We start from the raw sequence: 14,303 nt of genomic DNA, 5'->3' as shown, positions 1-14,303 counted from the left end.
GATGCTCCTCCACCACATCCTCTTGCCAGATGGAATTAGAGACATAGAAATGGATAGGGTGCAGAGGGTCAACTGGGGAATTTTAGTGCCCCAGATATCCTGGCATGAGTTCACCATTTCACTGCAAAAGAACACATTCGCAAAGCAGCACGAGACAATAGTCCCATCAAATTCCAAGACACCAAGATCTCTGTGTTTCAGAATTTTTGTTGATCCCTTTACAAAAAAAAGAGAATTTCGACCTACTACTACTACTGACTTTCTCAAAGAGTAGCAGCCACGTATGGCTGGGGTCACTCATTTAGACTTATATTCAAATGGCAAGACCACTTATATCAACTTTAGTCATTCACTAAATTATGAAAGATCCTGAGCCTAGAGTTTGATGATTCAACACAACCAACACAGCTGAGGGATTGTGGAAATCACAGCACAGCTGGAGGATGGCAAAAAAGTCAAAGAGGCCTCTAAAACCAGACATGTTTTCAAGAGCTACTTAAGTAAATGACACATAAAAAGAGTGCTGCAGGGCCACTAGTAGAATTTAATTTAAAGTCTCTGAGCACCACTTTACTAGGGACTTTCAAGTAAATGAATTGTGGCAACCAGGTGTAAGCCAATTCTACCATGTTTTAGGGAGAGAGCATAAGCACTTTAGCACTGGTTAGCAGTGGTAAAGTGCACAGAGTGCTAATGCTAATCAATCAATCAATCAGGATATGTAAAGCATGGCTAATCACCAGTGAGGGTATCCAGGTACTGAGAACACTGCTGCAGGGGAGAGTTCAGTTGACCAACCAGGTCTTGGGTCCTTTCCTGAATTTCAGTAGAGTCAATGAGGTCCAGAGGTGAAGTGGAAGCTTGTTTCAAAACTTCGCTGCGAGGTAGGAGAAGGAGCATTCTCAATTGTTGAGGGGATTATGAGTGAGGGAGAGGCAGGTGGAGCGTCGGTGTCTGGAGGGTAGGTGGAAGTTCAGGTGGTGGTTAATGTATGCTGGTCCTTAGTTGTGCAGGGCTTTAAAGGAATGGATCAACATCTTAAACTAACATCTCTTCTGAATGGGGAGCCAATGGAGTTTCTTGAGGTGTGAAGTGAGGTGAGTCTATTTTGGGAGGCCTGGGATGTGTCTGGCTGCACGAAATTCAGAAAACAGGAGGCCTGAAGGCAAAATGTTTGGGATCATCCTACAGATAGGGTCAAGTCCAACATGGCCCTCCCAGTCTAAAGCTAGGGTACACTAATCAATATCTTAATGGTCTTCCCTGCTCAAAAGATAGAAGATGGACAAACACCCTCCACTGCAGAAGCACTTGTGAGTTCAATGTCTTTCTAAACACAGTTGGATCCCTGAGCCAACATTCTCCTGAGCCACTGTGCTGACCCATGGAGAACTGTTCTTCTCACCTGTGGACCCCATTTGTGAAGCTCCTAGGCTTAATTTGCTTACAGATGCATCTCAGTAGGCAGACTGTACCATCATGGCCAACAAAGTGATGTGGCCCATTCCACTCCTTGGGTAAGATTTCTTTCCCAACCCGGGAAACCTCTACATATAAAGACAACAACCAGCAGAGGCCATTGACAGATGTCAGTGTCAAGAGCCAGGCCCGAGCCATCCACTGCCAGGCCCTACTTGCTTCTGAGTTTTCCCAAACCACTGAGGGTGAACAGGTGTCTGGTAAGCCAGGACTTACAAGAGGGAACCACCACCCCCCTCAAGGGTGACACAATGTGGGGCCAATTCACAAAGATAAACTTACAATTCGTGTAAGTTTACAATTGTTTGCTATTCACAAAGATATTTTACTAATGCTATATTTAAGACTGTTGTGTCTCAGCTTGTAAAAAAATTGGATTGTCCTATCTTATTATGTGCAGAGACTCTGCAGTCGTAAAAATACTAGTAGTAAAATACCTTTGTGAATAGCAAACAGTTGTGAACTTACACAAAAGTGTATGTTTACCTTGGTGAACAGGCCCTCTGTCTGTGTCATGCAGGGGTCTGCCTGGTGCAGGTCTCCAGCTCTCTGTCTCTGTGACAGTGCAGGGAGCCCCTCCAGGTCAAAAGTGGCATCAGCATGGTCGGTCTTGGGGGGGGGGGGTCTGTTCTCAGAACTGCAACCCCTGGTCCTGGTCGTCCTCCCACTGTGGACTGTGGACTGTTTCCACAGTCTGCTACTCCATCTGGGCCTCTGTACGTTCCTGTTGGAAGTAGAAACCAAAGCTTTTAAGGTGCCCTTTGCAGCCAAACTTCCAAGCTCTACTAATACTTTATTTCCCAATATACAGTCAGTAGGCATTGAGGGCCTAACTATAACCGTCCTCTGTGTCACTTCCCCACCCCATTCCAGGGACACCAGAGCTATCGGGAGGAATATGTCCTGCCCAGGGGCCTTAGTTACCCATGCAAATCTCTCTGGTGTACTCTGCTGGGGAAACCAGTATTTCCACCACAATGGCCTGACTGGCACAGGTATCCCTTAGGGCAGTGGCAGGTGTCTTATTAACTGTGAAATGATTAAAGTGAGGACTTCCCCCCTCAGGGAACACTAGTTTACCCTTGGAGTCCAGGTTCCAGCTAAGGGACACCAGAGCATGTTCTACCCTTCGGTCTTGGGGACTACCTACCCTTAAGGCCACAATGGCAACAATGTGAAGCTCACACTAGTGGATAGACTCTAGATATTTACCAGGTTCCTATGCTTGTGCCTTAACTAGAAGCAATCAAAGCACCAGGGATGAACATGAGTACCTTGGGCCACCTCCCACTGGAACCTCCCCCTTGCTCTTCTTATACAGTGCATGGGAACTCTTTCCCCCTTACAACATTTAGGATCTGCCTGTGTCACTGTGGACCTGCCACTCACTCTGCAAGAGGTAACCTGAACCACCCTCCTTCAAGCCACTCCATGGTTCTTCTTGTGGACCCTGGTGCTGACCCAGAGGTCTGCTTCCCTGGCAAGCTCCCTGGTGTCAGTGAGCTTTCTATCAATTAGGTTTTGTATAGCTCTGGAAAAGAAAGACTGAATGTGTGCTCTCTGGTGAACAGATTGTACAGCTCTTCATAAGTGTTTACCTCACCACCCTTTACCTAACCATCCAATACCTCACAAAAGAAGTTCACAAAAAGTTTGTGACTGTCCCTGAACTTAAGGGTATACTGCTCAGGGATGAGGGCATACTTTTCGCAAAAGGCTTCTTTCATGAGTGGGTAATTCTTCCTGACACCCTACCATGGGGCTAGAAGTAAACCCCTCTCCTCCCTGGGTATGTGCTACCAAAGACTGGCTCACCAATCCTCCTCAGGGATCATGTGCATTTCTAAGGTTACCTCATACGCCTTAAACCACCTGTCTATGTCATTCCCAGCTTCTAAGTTAGGTACCAGGTTCTTGGATAGGTGGTCCCTCCTATTTTCATCAGACACTCTGCTGTCACTACAACTATTACCACTGGACTCTGTGAGCTTTTGCATCTTCAAGTACAGTTCCTTTAGACTCACTTTATGAGCCTAAAGACATTTTGTTTATGCCAGAGCTATATTTCTCTCCTCCAACCCCTCTTCTCTTTTGCAGCCAGTTACAAATGGGCCAGGTACAGCTTGATCCCCCTTTCAGCATTTGTGTCCTCCAGGGGATGGGAGGACACACTGCATCCTGTATTGGACCAAATAGGAGACCTCACTCCTGTGGTCTACTTCTAGCTTTTGAGCTATTTCAAAGTTATCCTCCCCAGCCTCTATTTCATCCTCCTCCTCCTCCTTTCCTCCTCCTCCCCATCATCCTCCTGCTTATCTGCTGCAGCTTGCATTCTATAGACCTCCCATCATGCATGGAGGGCTAGCTTGAACTCCATCACTGGCGAGCCCTTTGCTGGCTTTAGTCGCATCTCCCTGCAAACATTTTCAGTTCAGCCATAATACAGCATTCAAAGTTGTTGAGATCCAACTCTATCTTTGCAGCAAGAGTCTCAGGTTTTTAAATATGGGTCAGGAATAGAATTTTGGAAAAGGTAAAAAAATATGGTAAATCAAGACAAATTTTTAAAAAGTCAAATTTGGTATCAAGCTATTTATATTGGACTTTAGGGTTGCACAAACAGAAGTACTGAATCCCACCATTGAACACCAATTTAATAAATTGAGTTATTGGTTGGGAGTGTGAAAACTCTACCCAAGCAACAACTGCAGTCCCTCTCATGTTGAACCACAAAAGTCACAAAAGTAACCTGTGCTCAACCTAACCCTCTGGTAGCGTGGCACAAAAGCAGTCAGGCTTATCTTGCAGTACACGAAGAATAATAAAGTGAAAACACAGTACAAGAAAAATCCTTCACCAGTTTAGAAAAACAATAAATGAAATAATACGAAACAGCTACTTAAACCTAATCAGTAGAACCAGAGACATGAATTTTTAAAGCTTGTAGGGAAAAATATTTCTTAAAACCACAATCCCCACTCGCAGTCATCTGGTTGTTATAGACCAGAGGAAAGACATAATTTCAGGCCCACCACGATGGAGCGTGGGCGGGATACAGCGACCAAATTAGGCGTGCTGAAAAAGTTACCTTCTCAAAGTCTGGAGCAGAGTTTCCAAAATTTCAGGATTTCTCCATTTCTTGGTAGGAGTGCAATGTGATGCTAGCTAAGGGTTCAAGACATCGGGAGACAATTTTTGGTGACCATGGAGTTTGCTGAAGCAGTCTGGTCTAGTTGCAGGTCCAGGAAGATCCAGTGGTAGCACGTCAGCTGGGCAGTTGCCAAAGGGTCTCTGGAGCTTATTGTGTTCCTGTAGTTCAGAACAGGAGGTCAGCCAACTGACACTTTGGAGCCACTCGTGTAGCCTGGGATGAAGGGGCCAGGTCCATGGTTCCTTTATAGAGAGCAGGGCAGGCCTCAAGCAGCAGGGCAGTCTTCTGAGAAACAAGGCCATCCTTTAGCAGCAGGGCATCTGTCCTCTGGTAGCAGCTGGGTAGTCCACTAAGGAACTAGGTAAGCCTGAAGCAGCAGGGCAGTCCCCTGGGAATCAAGGCAGGCCTTAAACAACAGGGCAATCATCTGGGGGACAAGACAGTCCTTTTTTTTAATAGCCGTAGGGCCAGGATTGTACTGAAAAGTGTCTTTGGAAGTCCAGTTTTCATATCGTGTGCCAGCCTTTGAAGTGGGAATGAATCCTGGCTACCCCCACACATGGTTCTGGAATGTACTTCCCTCCCTTTGCAACAAAAGACTGGTGTCAGATTCCTTTGTGTTTGTACTGGATGCAGCCCTTTAAATGTAAGTGGGGCATGGAACAACTCATCCCACTCATCCTGGCAGGATGGCCTATCCTGCCAACACTTAGTCCCCCTTTTTCTCCCCGGCTGGGAGGAATGAACAAAACAGCAGAGTCATTCACAGTCATGTGACACACAAAACTGCAACGGCACACCAATGGTAAAGACAAGACAATGCCAACTTTCTAAAAGTGCCATTTTCAGACTTGTGACTTGAAAGAGGATTTTAAATAGCAATTCATTTGCGTCCAAACTGGATATCCGTCTCTGTTCTCAATCAAAAGTTAGCACTAATTAAATGGATATGGTAACACGATGTTACCTAATGGGAGAGATAGGTCTTACAGAAGTGATTTTTTTTTCACTATCTGGACATGTGAAACATACAAACTCTTGTCTTACTTTTTAAATAAAATGCACCCTGGAATATTGGCTATTTAGGGCCTACCTTAGGGGTGAACTATGTGTTCTAAAATGGAAGGTTTAGGCCTTGCAGAAGGTTTATTTTGCCAGATCAAGTAGGCCTTTTTAAAAGTGTACTTCAGGCTACAATGACAGGCCTGAGTAATGTTTTAAAGTGTTACTTTATGGATGGCACAATTAGTGCTGCAGATCAACTAGTAACATTTAATTTGCAGGCCCTGTGTACATGCAAGTGGATTTGCAAGTATATTAACTGTGCCAATCAGGTATAGGCCAATTTTATCATGTTTTAGGGAGAAAGTACATGCACTTTAGCAGTGGTAATTTAGCAGTGGTAAAGTGCACAGAGTCCTAATGCCAACACAATATACATTCAGAAAACAGTTTGTGGGTGAGGCTGCAGAGAAGGCCAAGTCCAACACTGGCTGAGAACAAGCAGAGGGAGTTTAGTCGCAGCATATTGTGGGACTAACTGAAAGCAGTCATTGGGACCACCTGACTGCTATAGCCACTACTGAGAACAGGATACATAAAGAAAAAGGGGAGAACTGGAAAAGACTGTCACAGACAAAAAACAATATATAAGCGTACTGTGACACCTAGAATTTGGTGTTTACAAAATGCTGCTCAAGCACAATTATGCCTCATTGACCAGGGCCAAGGGGAATGCTCACTGATTATATGTAAGTCTAAATATTACATTGGCGGTAACAACACTGGCAAACTCTTGGCACAATAGCTGAGGACAGAAAATTAGCAAAGACAGAGTAGTCAGCATAATGGATAATTTAGGCTGTACGTTTTCCAGAGTGGATCACATTGCAGCAGAGTTCAGGGAATCCTATAGGACTCTTCAGACCACATAAGACTTACCACAACAGAATATAGCACTGGATCTTGACACAGCGAACCCCCCTAGACTGACAAGCTGACAGGCAGATAGCCCAGGTGAGCCAGTTTGGGATGGACTGTTCCCATGAGGAGCAGGGGCAAGACTGATCTGCATATGGCTGGATCCAAACTGGGATGGCTTAGTGAGCAAATAAATGATGGATTCAACGCAGATTCCTTGACTGGAGGTGAATGTTTGATCAGCATTTCTTCCATCATTTACCCTATGTGGGATTGGTATGCCCAGATGTGGGTCCCTTGCTCGTTGTGATACTGGATTCAAGCTAGCCGGGCTGATGAGGTTTGATACCCCAAAAGCGGTCCCAGGATGCTTGCTTCTGGTCCACGGAGAACCTGGCTTGGCAGTTCAGGCTGTACTGTTCCTATGAGGAGCAGTGTCAAGACTGATTTACATATGGCTGGGCCGAAACTGGGGTGGGGTAGTGAGCCAAAGAATGATAGATTTAACCCAGATCTCTTAACTGGGTATGAATGTTTGATTTCTTCATCAGTCCATCCATCATTTGTTGCCTCAGCAACTTTCAAAAAGTGACATTTTCAAACTTTATGCTGAAAATCTGACTTCACTGTTAAGAAGTATTTAAAATTACATTTTCCTAGACACCAAACATGAAGTGCTACTTGCTCCCAAACAAAAGTTAGCACTTATTAAATGTAATAAGGCAACCTAATGTTATTCTATGAGAGAGGCAGGCCTCACAGTAGTGAAACACTAATTTAGGTGTTTTTACAGTACCAGGACATTTAAAACTTAAAAGTATATGTCCAACCTTTTAATTACAATGCACCTTGCCGAATGGGTTGGCTATGGCCTACCTTAGGAGTGAGTTATATGCAATAAAAGAAGAAAAGGGGAGTTTAAGGCTTGGCAAGGTAGTTACATTGCCAATTCAAAATGGCAGTGTAAAACTGAATCTAGGTTGCAATGGCAGGCCTGCTTCATGTTTTAAGGGGCTGCTTAAGTGGTTGGCACAATATGTGCTGCAGGCCAACTAATAGAATTTAATACACAGGCCCTGGGTATATGGTATATCATTTACTAGAGACAAATAACTAAATTAAATATGCCAATCAAGTGTGAGACGCATTTGCCATGTTTTAGGGAGTGAAAGCATTCTTTAGCACTGGTTAGCAGTGGTAAAGTGCACAGAGTCTTAATGCCAAAAAAAATGAATTCAGAATGGGAGGGTAAAGGCAAAAGGTTTGGGGTAACACTGCAGAGTAGGCCAAGTCCAACGCCCCACTTCTCACAGACTTATTTAACTCCTTCTTTGAAAGAGGTGCACTTACCCCATCTATGCTTAATGCCACTATAGTAGTAATATCTAAACCCAGCTACAATGCTTCCCAATGTGGTGCCTACAGACCCATTTCCATTATTAACATTGATGTAAAAATATTCACAAGCATTCTATCTACCAAACTGCACTCGTATATACAAGACTTATTTGACCCCTACCAATCAGGATTTATTCCCAAAAAAGATGCTCGGACAAAGCAAGGAAGATCACAGATCTGCCACCAAGGCTTTACTCTTAGCTTTAGATGCATTAAAAACCAGTTGCTAAGGTCCATTGACCTTATCTGATGGAAATTCTCAGAGTCTTTGGCTCTGCCACCAATGTTTTACTCTTATCTATTGATGCGTAAAAAAGCATTTGATAGGGTCCACTGGCCATATCTAATGGAAATACGCAGAGGGTTTGGCTTTTGGGACAAGTTCATAAGCTGGATACAATGCGGGTATTCTCATCCCGAGGCACAAATATAAGTTAATAGTGTTCTTTATGCTTTTCTAATTCAGAGCAGAATCCTCCAGAGACACCGCCTTTCCTTGCTTTTTTTCACTCTGTAAATTGAGTCTCTGGCTCAAAGAGTAAGGGCCCATGCCTCAGTCACAGGTTTTTGCAAGATACGGTGCATTCCTGTCCTTTCTGCCTGCGCCCGCACCCATTTTGATGCCTAGTGCTAATGCAGGCACACTTGTACCATCGTGCAAGGGTGTCTGTGTTGTTGGCAAGATTGTTTGTATGCAGGAAGGGATAACCTCCTGCATAAAAACAATCCATGAAGGCTTTTTCCTCTTTCTATGTGTGTTGCAGAATATAATTAGTGATGTCATTTTTGTTCCACATAATATGCAGATTTCAACCCAAAATGTTTCTATATCAAATGGATCAAAATAATACTTTGAGAGAATATGCTATGTAATGCTGGATAATTTGCCTTTTTCTGTCAAATAATTTAGAAAACCCTGACACATAATTTGATCCTCCAGTGCTGCATACATTAGTTACAACTTACAGCAGAAAGGAATGACAGGAAGCAGGATACAGTCTCAATACTTACTGAGATCAGCCGAAGCTCAAATGTTTACTCGTTTGTACCCTCAGTGTATTTTCAAAATCTGTTGTGCCTTTGTGCCTTTTGAGGCAATTGAATCTTGTGAGGCCTTTGAGAGCAACATGATGGATTCTGTACCGTGATGCATTCAGCTGTGGTGGCAGTCAGGCTCAGTTGGTTGTTAGCACTTCGTGTTTGACAGGCTTCAAGATAGCACGAGAAGGCCTCTGCAGGGAGGGCTTACATCCTAAGAGCTCCTCGTGAAAATGTGGCTCTGACACTCAATAATGTATCCCAGAAGTGCCTTACAGCGCATCCCCTTCTGATGGGAGGAGTGCTCTTCAAGTAATCACTCTGATTCCACAGAGAATCTGCGGACAGAATCGAAAAGATGAGACTGCAAAGAGAGTAATGCACGCTGAGGGTATCCGGCCGAAAACAATTTCCAAGGAGCGATGGCAAAGCTAGCAACAACGTGAGAGGCTGAGAAATACCAAAGCCAATGCGCAAGTCAGCTGGAATGTGAGCTGCTTCAAAGACTGAACGTTGTCGCCAGGTGTCAAGTAGCTTGCCAGGAAAGCCACGATATACATTCAAACACCGTCCCTTCTTTGAAACAGCCCTTAATCAACTCAATAAAACCCCTTTTTATGAAAACATGCTTCATTTTATGCGTAGTGCAGGAGACAGGCGCACGGTGCAGGCGTGGTGAATGTCATGAATGTTTTGAAAACACCTATTTCGTTTCATTCTGTATTACGTACATTTATAAAGGCAGTTTTAGGGCTGGCTACAGACAGCTTTAATATATTGCAATACCTCATGTTATTACACACCATACGCACACATACAACATCCATTTGCTTTGGGTCAGCCCTGTTAAGTCATTGACTTGTTTAGGTGAGTCATCTTCAGGGACTGGTTCCCTGGGCTTTCCACCACATTTTGCACCAGCCCTCAGCATTTCGAAGATGTTTACATTGTCCGCATTTACTCTAAATGGCTGTGACTCATCAAACGTAGTGTGTGTCCATCAGCATTTCTGAGGCTGTAAAACTGTCTACTCAGCCAGCTAATCCAGCACAGCATCTTTATAGATACATTTTCTTTCTTGTCAGTTCCAAAAGGTGTAGTGTCGCGGTCTAGTTGACGCGCACACTACGTGAGGACGGCGATGGGCGTAGCGGCCATTTGGACGCTACTGCGCATGCGCGATGATAGCGCGCGAGGAGAGACGGCGATCGGAGCGTGTTGCCCGGCGCTCTCTCGGCAGAACAAGTTAAAAGAAGAATAAAGGCTCCTGCATAATCCTAAGTGCCTCCTGAGAGTTATTGGGGGAAACCTACTGATAGCCTAAGCACCTAGCATCATTACAGTGGCGACGAGACTGGGCTGGTGAGAACCCTACGTGCAACAGGAGGAAGGTGCCCCCAACCTGCATCAGAGAGGAGGTCCACCAGGAGGGACACCACCCCACGCGGTAAGAAGACCGAGGGGGTCGAGGACAGACGCCTACGCACCGGGAGAGCGCGGCAGAGGCAGATAGACGCCAGGAAGTGGCACATGGGCAGTAATGGAGCCGGCCACGAGGTAGAGGAAATTGCAGGCGGACAGTGGAGCGACAGAGGAGACCCTGGCGGAATCGGGGGACGACGGAGCAGCCAGCTCGAACGCAGTCCCAGGTACCCGAAGTAGGGGAGCGGGGACAGACGCACCAGGTAGCCCAAGGAAGTTAGTGGAAGCCAAAATGAGTGCACAGTCATCGACTCTGACGACGCCGATCCCGTTCCTACCACACCCGGGAGAACCCATAATGAAGTGGGAAGACTGGAGGGAGTACTTCAAAAACTACCTGGAAGCACTGGAAGATGAGAACGAGGAGGCGTTCTCCAGTGCCAGGAGGAAGAGGATACTTCTACACAACCTGGGACCAGAAGGAATACGGGTGTTTCAAAACCTCACACCGAACGTCAGGCAGGTAGGGGACACAGACGTGTTCGCCCACGCCATAGAAGACTTGGACAACCACTATCGGCCAGCTGTGTGCACCTCTATCGACCGCTATAACTTCCAGCAGAGGAAGCAAGAAGCGGGGGAATCCGTAGATGACTACGTGGCGGCGCTGCGAAAACTGGCGATGACGTGCAAGTATGGAGGACTACAGGATGAATTCATCAAGGACCAGATCGTTATGCACACGACAAGCAAGTCAGTACAGGACAAACTGTGGGCGAATGGAGATGCGACGCTAAACGAGGTGATCGCCATAGTGAAACGAGCGGAACTAACCAAACGCTGCGCGGAAGCGGCTAAGAGAGACCCGGCCCCCAGACTCACAGTCAACAAGGTGGACGACGCGGACCATCAGGCACGGGGAAAACCAGCGACGGGGGAGTACAGAGGAGCGACCAAAGGGAAAACTAGACCCGGACAGACATGGAAACAAGAAAAAAGCGAGGCTATGAGATGCTACAGGTGCGGAAGCTCGAACCATGCAGCGCACGACAAACGGTGCCCCGCATTCAGAGCCAAGTGTGCGTTCTGCGGCCTAGTAGGTCATTACGAAAAAGTATGCCGAAGGAAAGGGAGACAGCAGGCGGTGAAATTCGTGGCACAGGACGAGGGGGAAGAAGCGGAAGGCCGAGAAGAAGACGAAGAAGTCCTGTGTATAGAAGACCAGGTACTGGGCATTGAGGGGAGAAGAACGCGCAAACCCCAGTGCGACATGATCATTGGAGGAATACACATCACCATCGTGGCGGATTCAGGATCTCCATACACGATTGTTCAACGATCGGTATGGAATGAGAGGTTCAGACCCACGTGGGGCGCGCAACTAGAACCCCCCGACATTCGACCGGTCACCTACACAGGGGATCCAATCCCGATGGTAGGGTTCAAGACGCTGAAGTTCCAGTTCAAAGAGCGGAGTGCCCTCTGCAAGCTGTACGTCGCGGAGAAGGGACCGTCAGTCCTGGGCTGGATGGACCAAGGAGAGTTAGGCGTACAGCTGAACCCAGGAGGGGACACCCAGGTGATGGTGACTCTGGACGGAGAGGAGTCGACGGCAGAAAAATGGCGGAGCGGGCACCCGAAGGTTTTCGGCGGGAAGATTGGGAAACTAGAGAAGTTCTCCCACAAAATCGTCCTTAAAGAAAACGCCCGGCCGGTAGCGCACAAAGTACGGAACATCCCGATTGCAGTGAGGGAGGCGGTGCAACAGGAACTCCACCGACTGGAAGAAGGGGGAATCATTGAGCCCATCGACAGTGCGGAGTGGTTGGCGCCTCTGGTGGTGGCCATGAAACCGTCAGGCAAGGTGCGCCTCTGTGTGGACCTCAGAGAGTTGAACAAGTGCATAGTGGTTGAAAAGTTCCCCTTGCCACGCATAGAGGAAATGTTGGCCCGCACGAAAGGCGTAAAATGGTTCTCCACCATTGACTTGCAATCGGCATACCACCAGGTAGCGCTACATCCGACAAGCAAAAAACTGACGTCGTTCATCACGCCGTTCGGCTGCTACCAATTCTGCCGCATACCCTTCGGTCTCGCCTCGGCAGCGGCAGTGTTCCAGAAGCTAATGGCCCGCCTATTCAAGGACATTGAGGGAGTGCAATACTTCCAGGATGACATCCTAGTGATGGGGACAGAGCTGGAGGACCACGACAGGAAGCTGTCGGCAGTATTGAAGATCCTGGAAGAGAAGGGCCTAACGGCAGAGTGGGAGAAATGTCACTTCGGGATGACGTCAGTCACCTACCTGGGGCATGAGATAGGTGCGCAAGGAATAACACCGAAGAGAGGGAACGTGAAGGCCATCTGCGAAGCACCACCGCCCACCTCCAAGGAAGAAGTACGGTCATTTCTAGGGATGGCGGAGTACTATAGCAAGTTCGTCCACCACTTTGCCACAAAAACCCACCACATGAGGCAACTCACGAGGGACAAGACGGCGTTCATCTGGACCGAGGAGACGCAGGAGGAGTTCGACACAGTGAAACGGGAAATCGGTGGAGCGATCCCGTTGCAAGGGTACGATCCCCAGGGACGGTCAATATTGATGACAGACGCGAGTGAAAAAGGGCTTGGAGCGGTGCTCATGCAGGAAAGACCGGAGGTGGAACGGAGACGATCAGCTTCGCGTCCAGAACGCTGACGGCGTCGGAACAAAAGTTCAGTGTGATTGAGAAAGAGATGCTGGCGGTGGTGTGGGCTATGGCGAAGTACCGTCAGTTTCTGTGGGGAACCAGATTCCAAGTGAAGACGGATCACAAGCCTCTAGTGAAGGTATTGACATCAGACGGCCATGCCAGCGCCACACCTCGGATTGCGAAAATGACACTGAAACTCCTGGAGTACAGGTACGACGTGGAGTATATCCCGGGCTCCAGAAACAAGATAGCGGACTACCTCAGCAGGGCATCTGCGATGGACAGTGCCTCCAATGACAGGGAAGACGACGACGAGATGGTGGCCCTGACTGACGACCCGGAAAAAGCCATCAGCAAGCAGGAATGGAAAAACGCGTATGAGGCGGATGACGATATGGGCGACATCAAGGCGTACATTGTACGAGGATGGCCAGAAAGGAGAAGACAAAGACTAAAAATCAGGCAGTTCTACGAGGTCAGAGAAGAGCTGTCGGTGGGAAACGACGGGGTGTTCGTCTACAGAGGTGACAGGGTGGTACCACCGGAGAACATCGTACCGACCCTGCTAACCATACTACACGAAGGCCACCTGGGAATCGTGAAGACAAAGGCCAGGACAAAACAAACATACTGGTGGCCAGGGATGGACACGCATGTAGAGAGGCACGTGAGAGACTGTGTGCAGTGCCTGGGTGCGGACAAGACACTGAAACCAATGAGACCACCCTTAGGGAAGTTCACGAACCCCAGCAACCCATGGGAAGAGGTGGCTGTAGACATACTGGGGCCGATACTGGACGACCAGGGGATCCCCAAATACCTCTGTGTATTAGTTGATAAGTACTCGAAATGGCCAGAAGTGCACATCAACGAGATCATGGACACGGATGAGATACTGCGCTTCCTCAAAGCGGTGTTCCTCCGGGAAGGCATACCCAGGAGCATTATCAGCGACAATGGCCCCCAGTTCATCGCCGACAAGTGGGTCACGTTTGCGAACAGAAATGGCATACTACTTAGACACACCTCGATATACCACCCGTCCAGCAATGGGCAAGTAGAGAGGTTCAACAGGGTGCTGATGGGCTCCATACAGGCGGCCATCACGAGAGGCAAAGACTGGGAGAAAGAAGTGCAAAGCACGATATGGGCGTACCGTATCACCCCCACCGGTACGGGGTACAGTCCCTTCCAGATCT

Source organism: Triturus cristatus, chromosome 5_1 (assembly GCF_964204655.1).
Source record: "Triturus cristatus chromosome 5_1, aTriCri1.1, whole genome shotgun sequence".
Classification (NCBI taxonomy): domain Eukaryota; kingdom Metazoa; phylum Chordata; class Amphibia; order Caudata; family Salamandridae; genus Triturus; species Triturus cristatus.
This window is presented reverse-complemented; position numbering follows the sequence as displayed.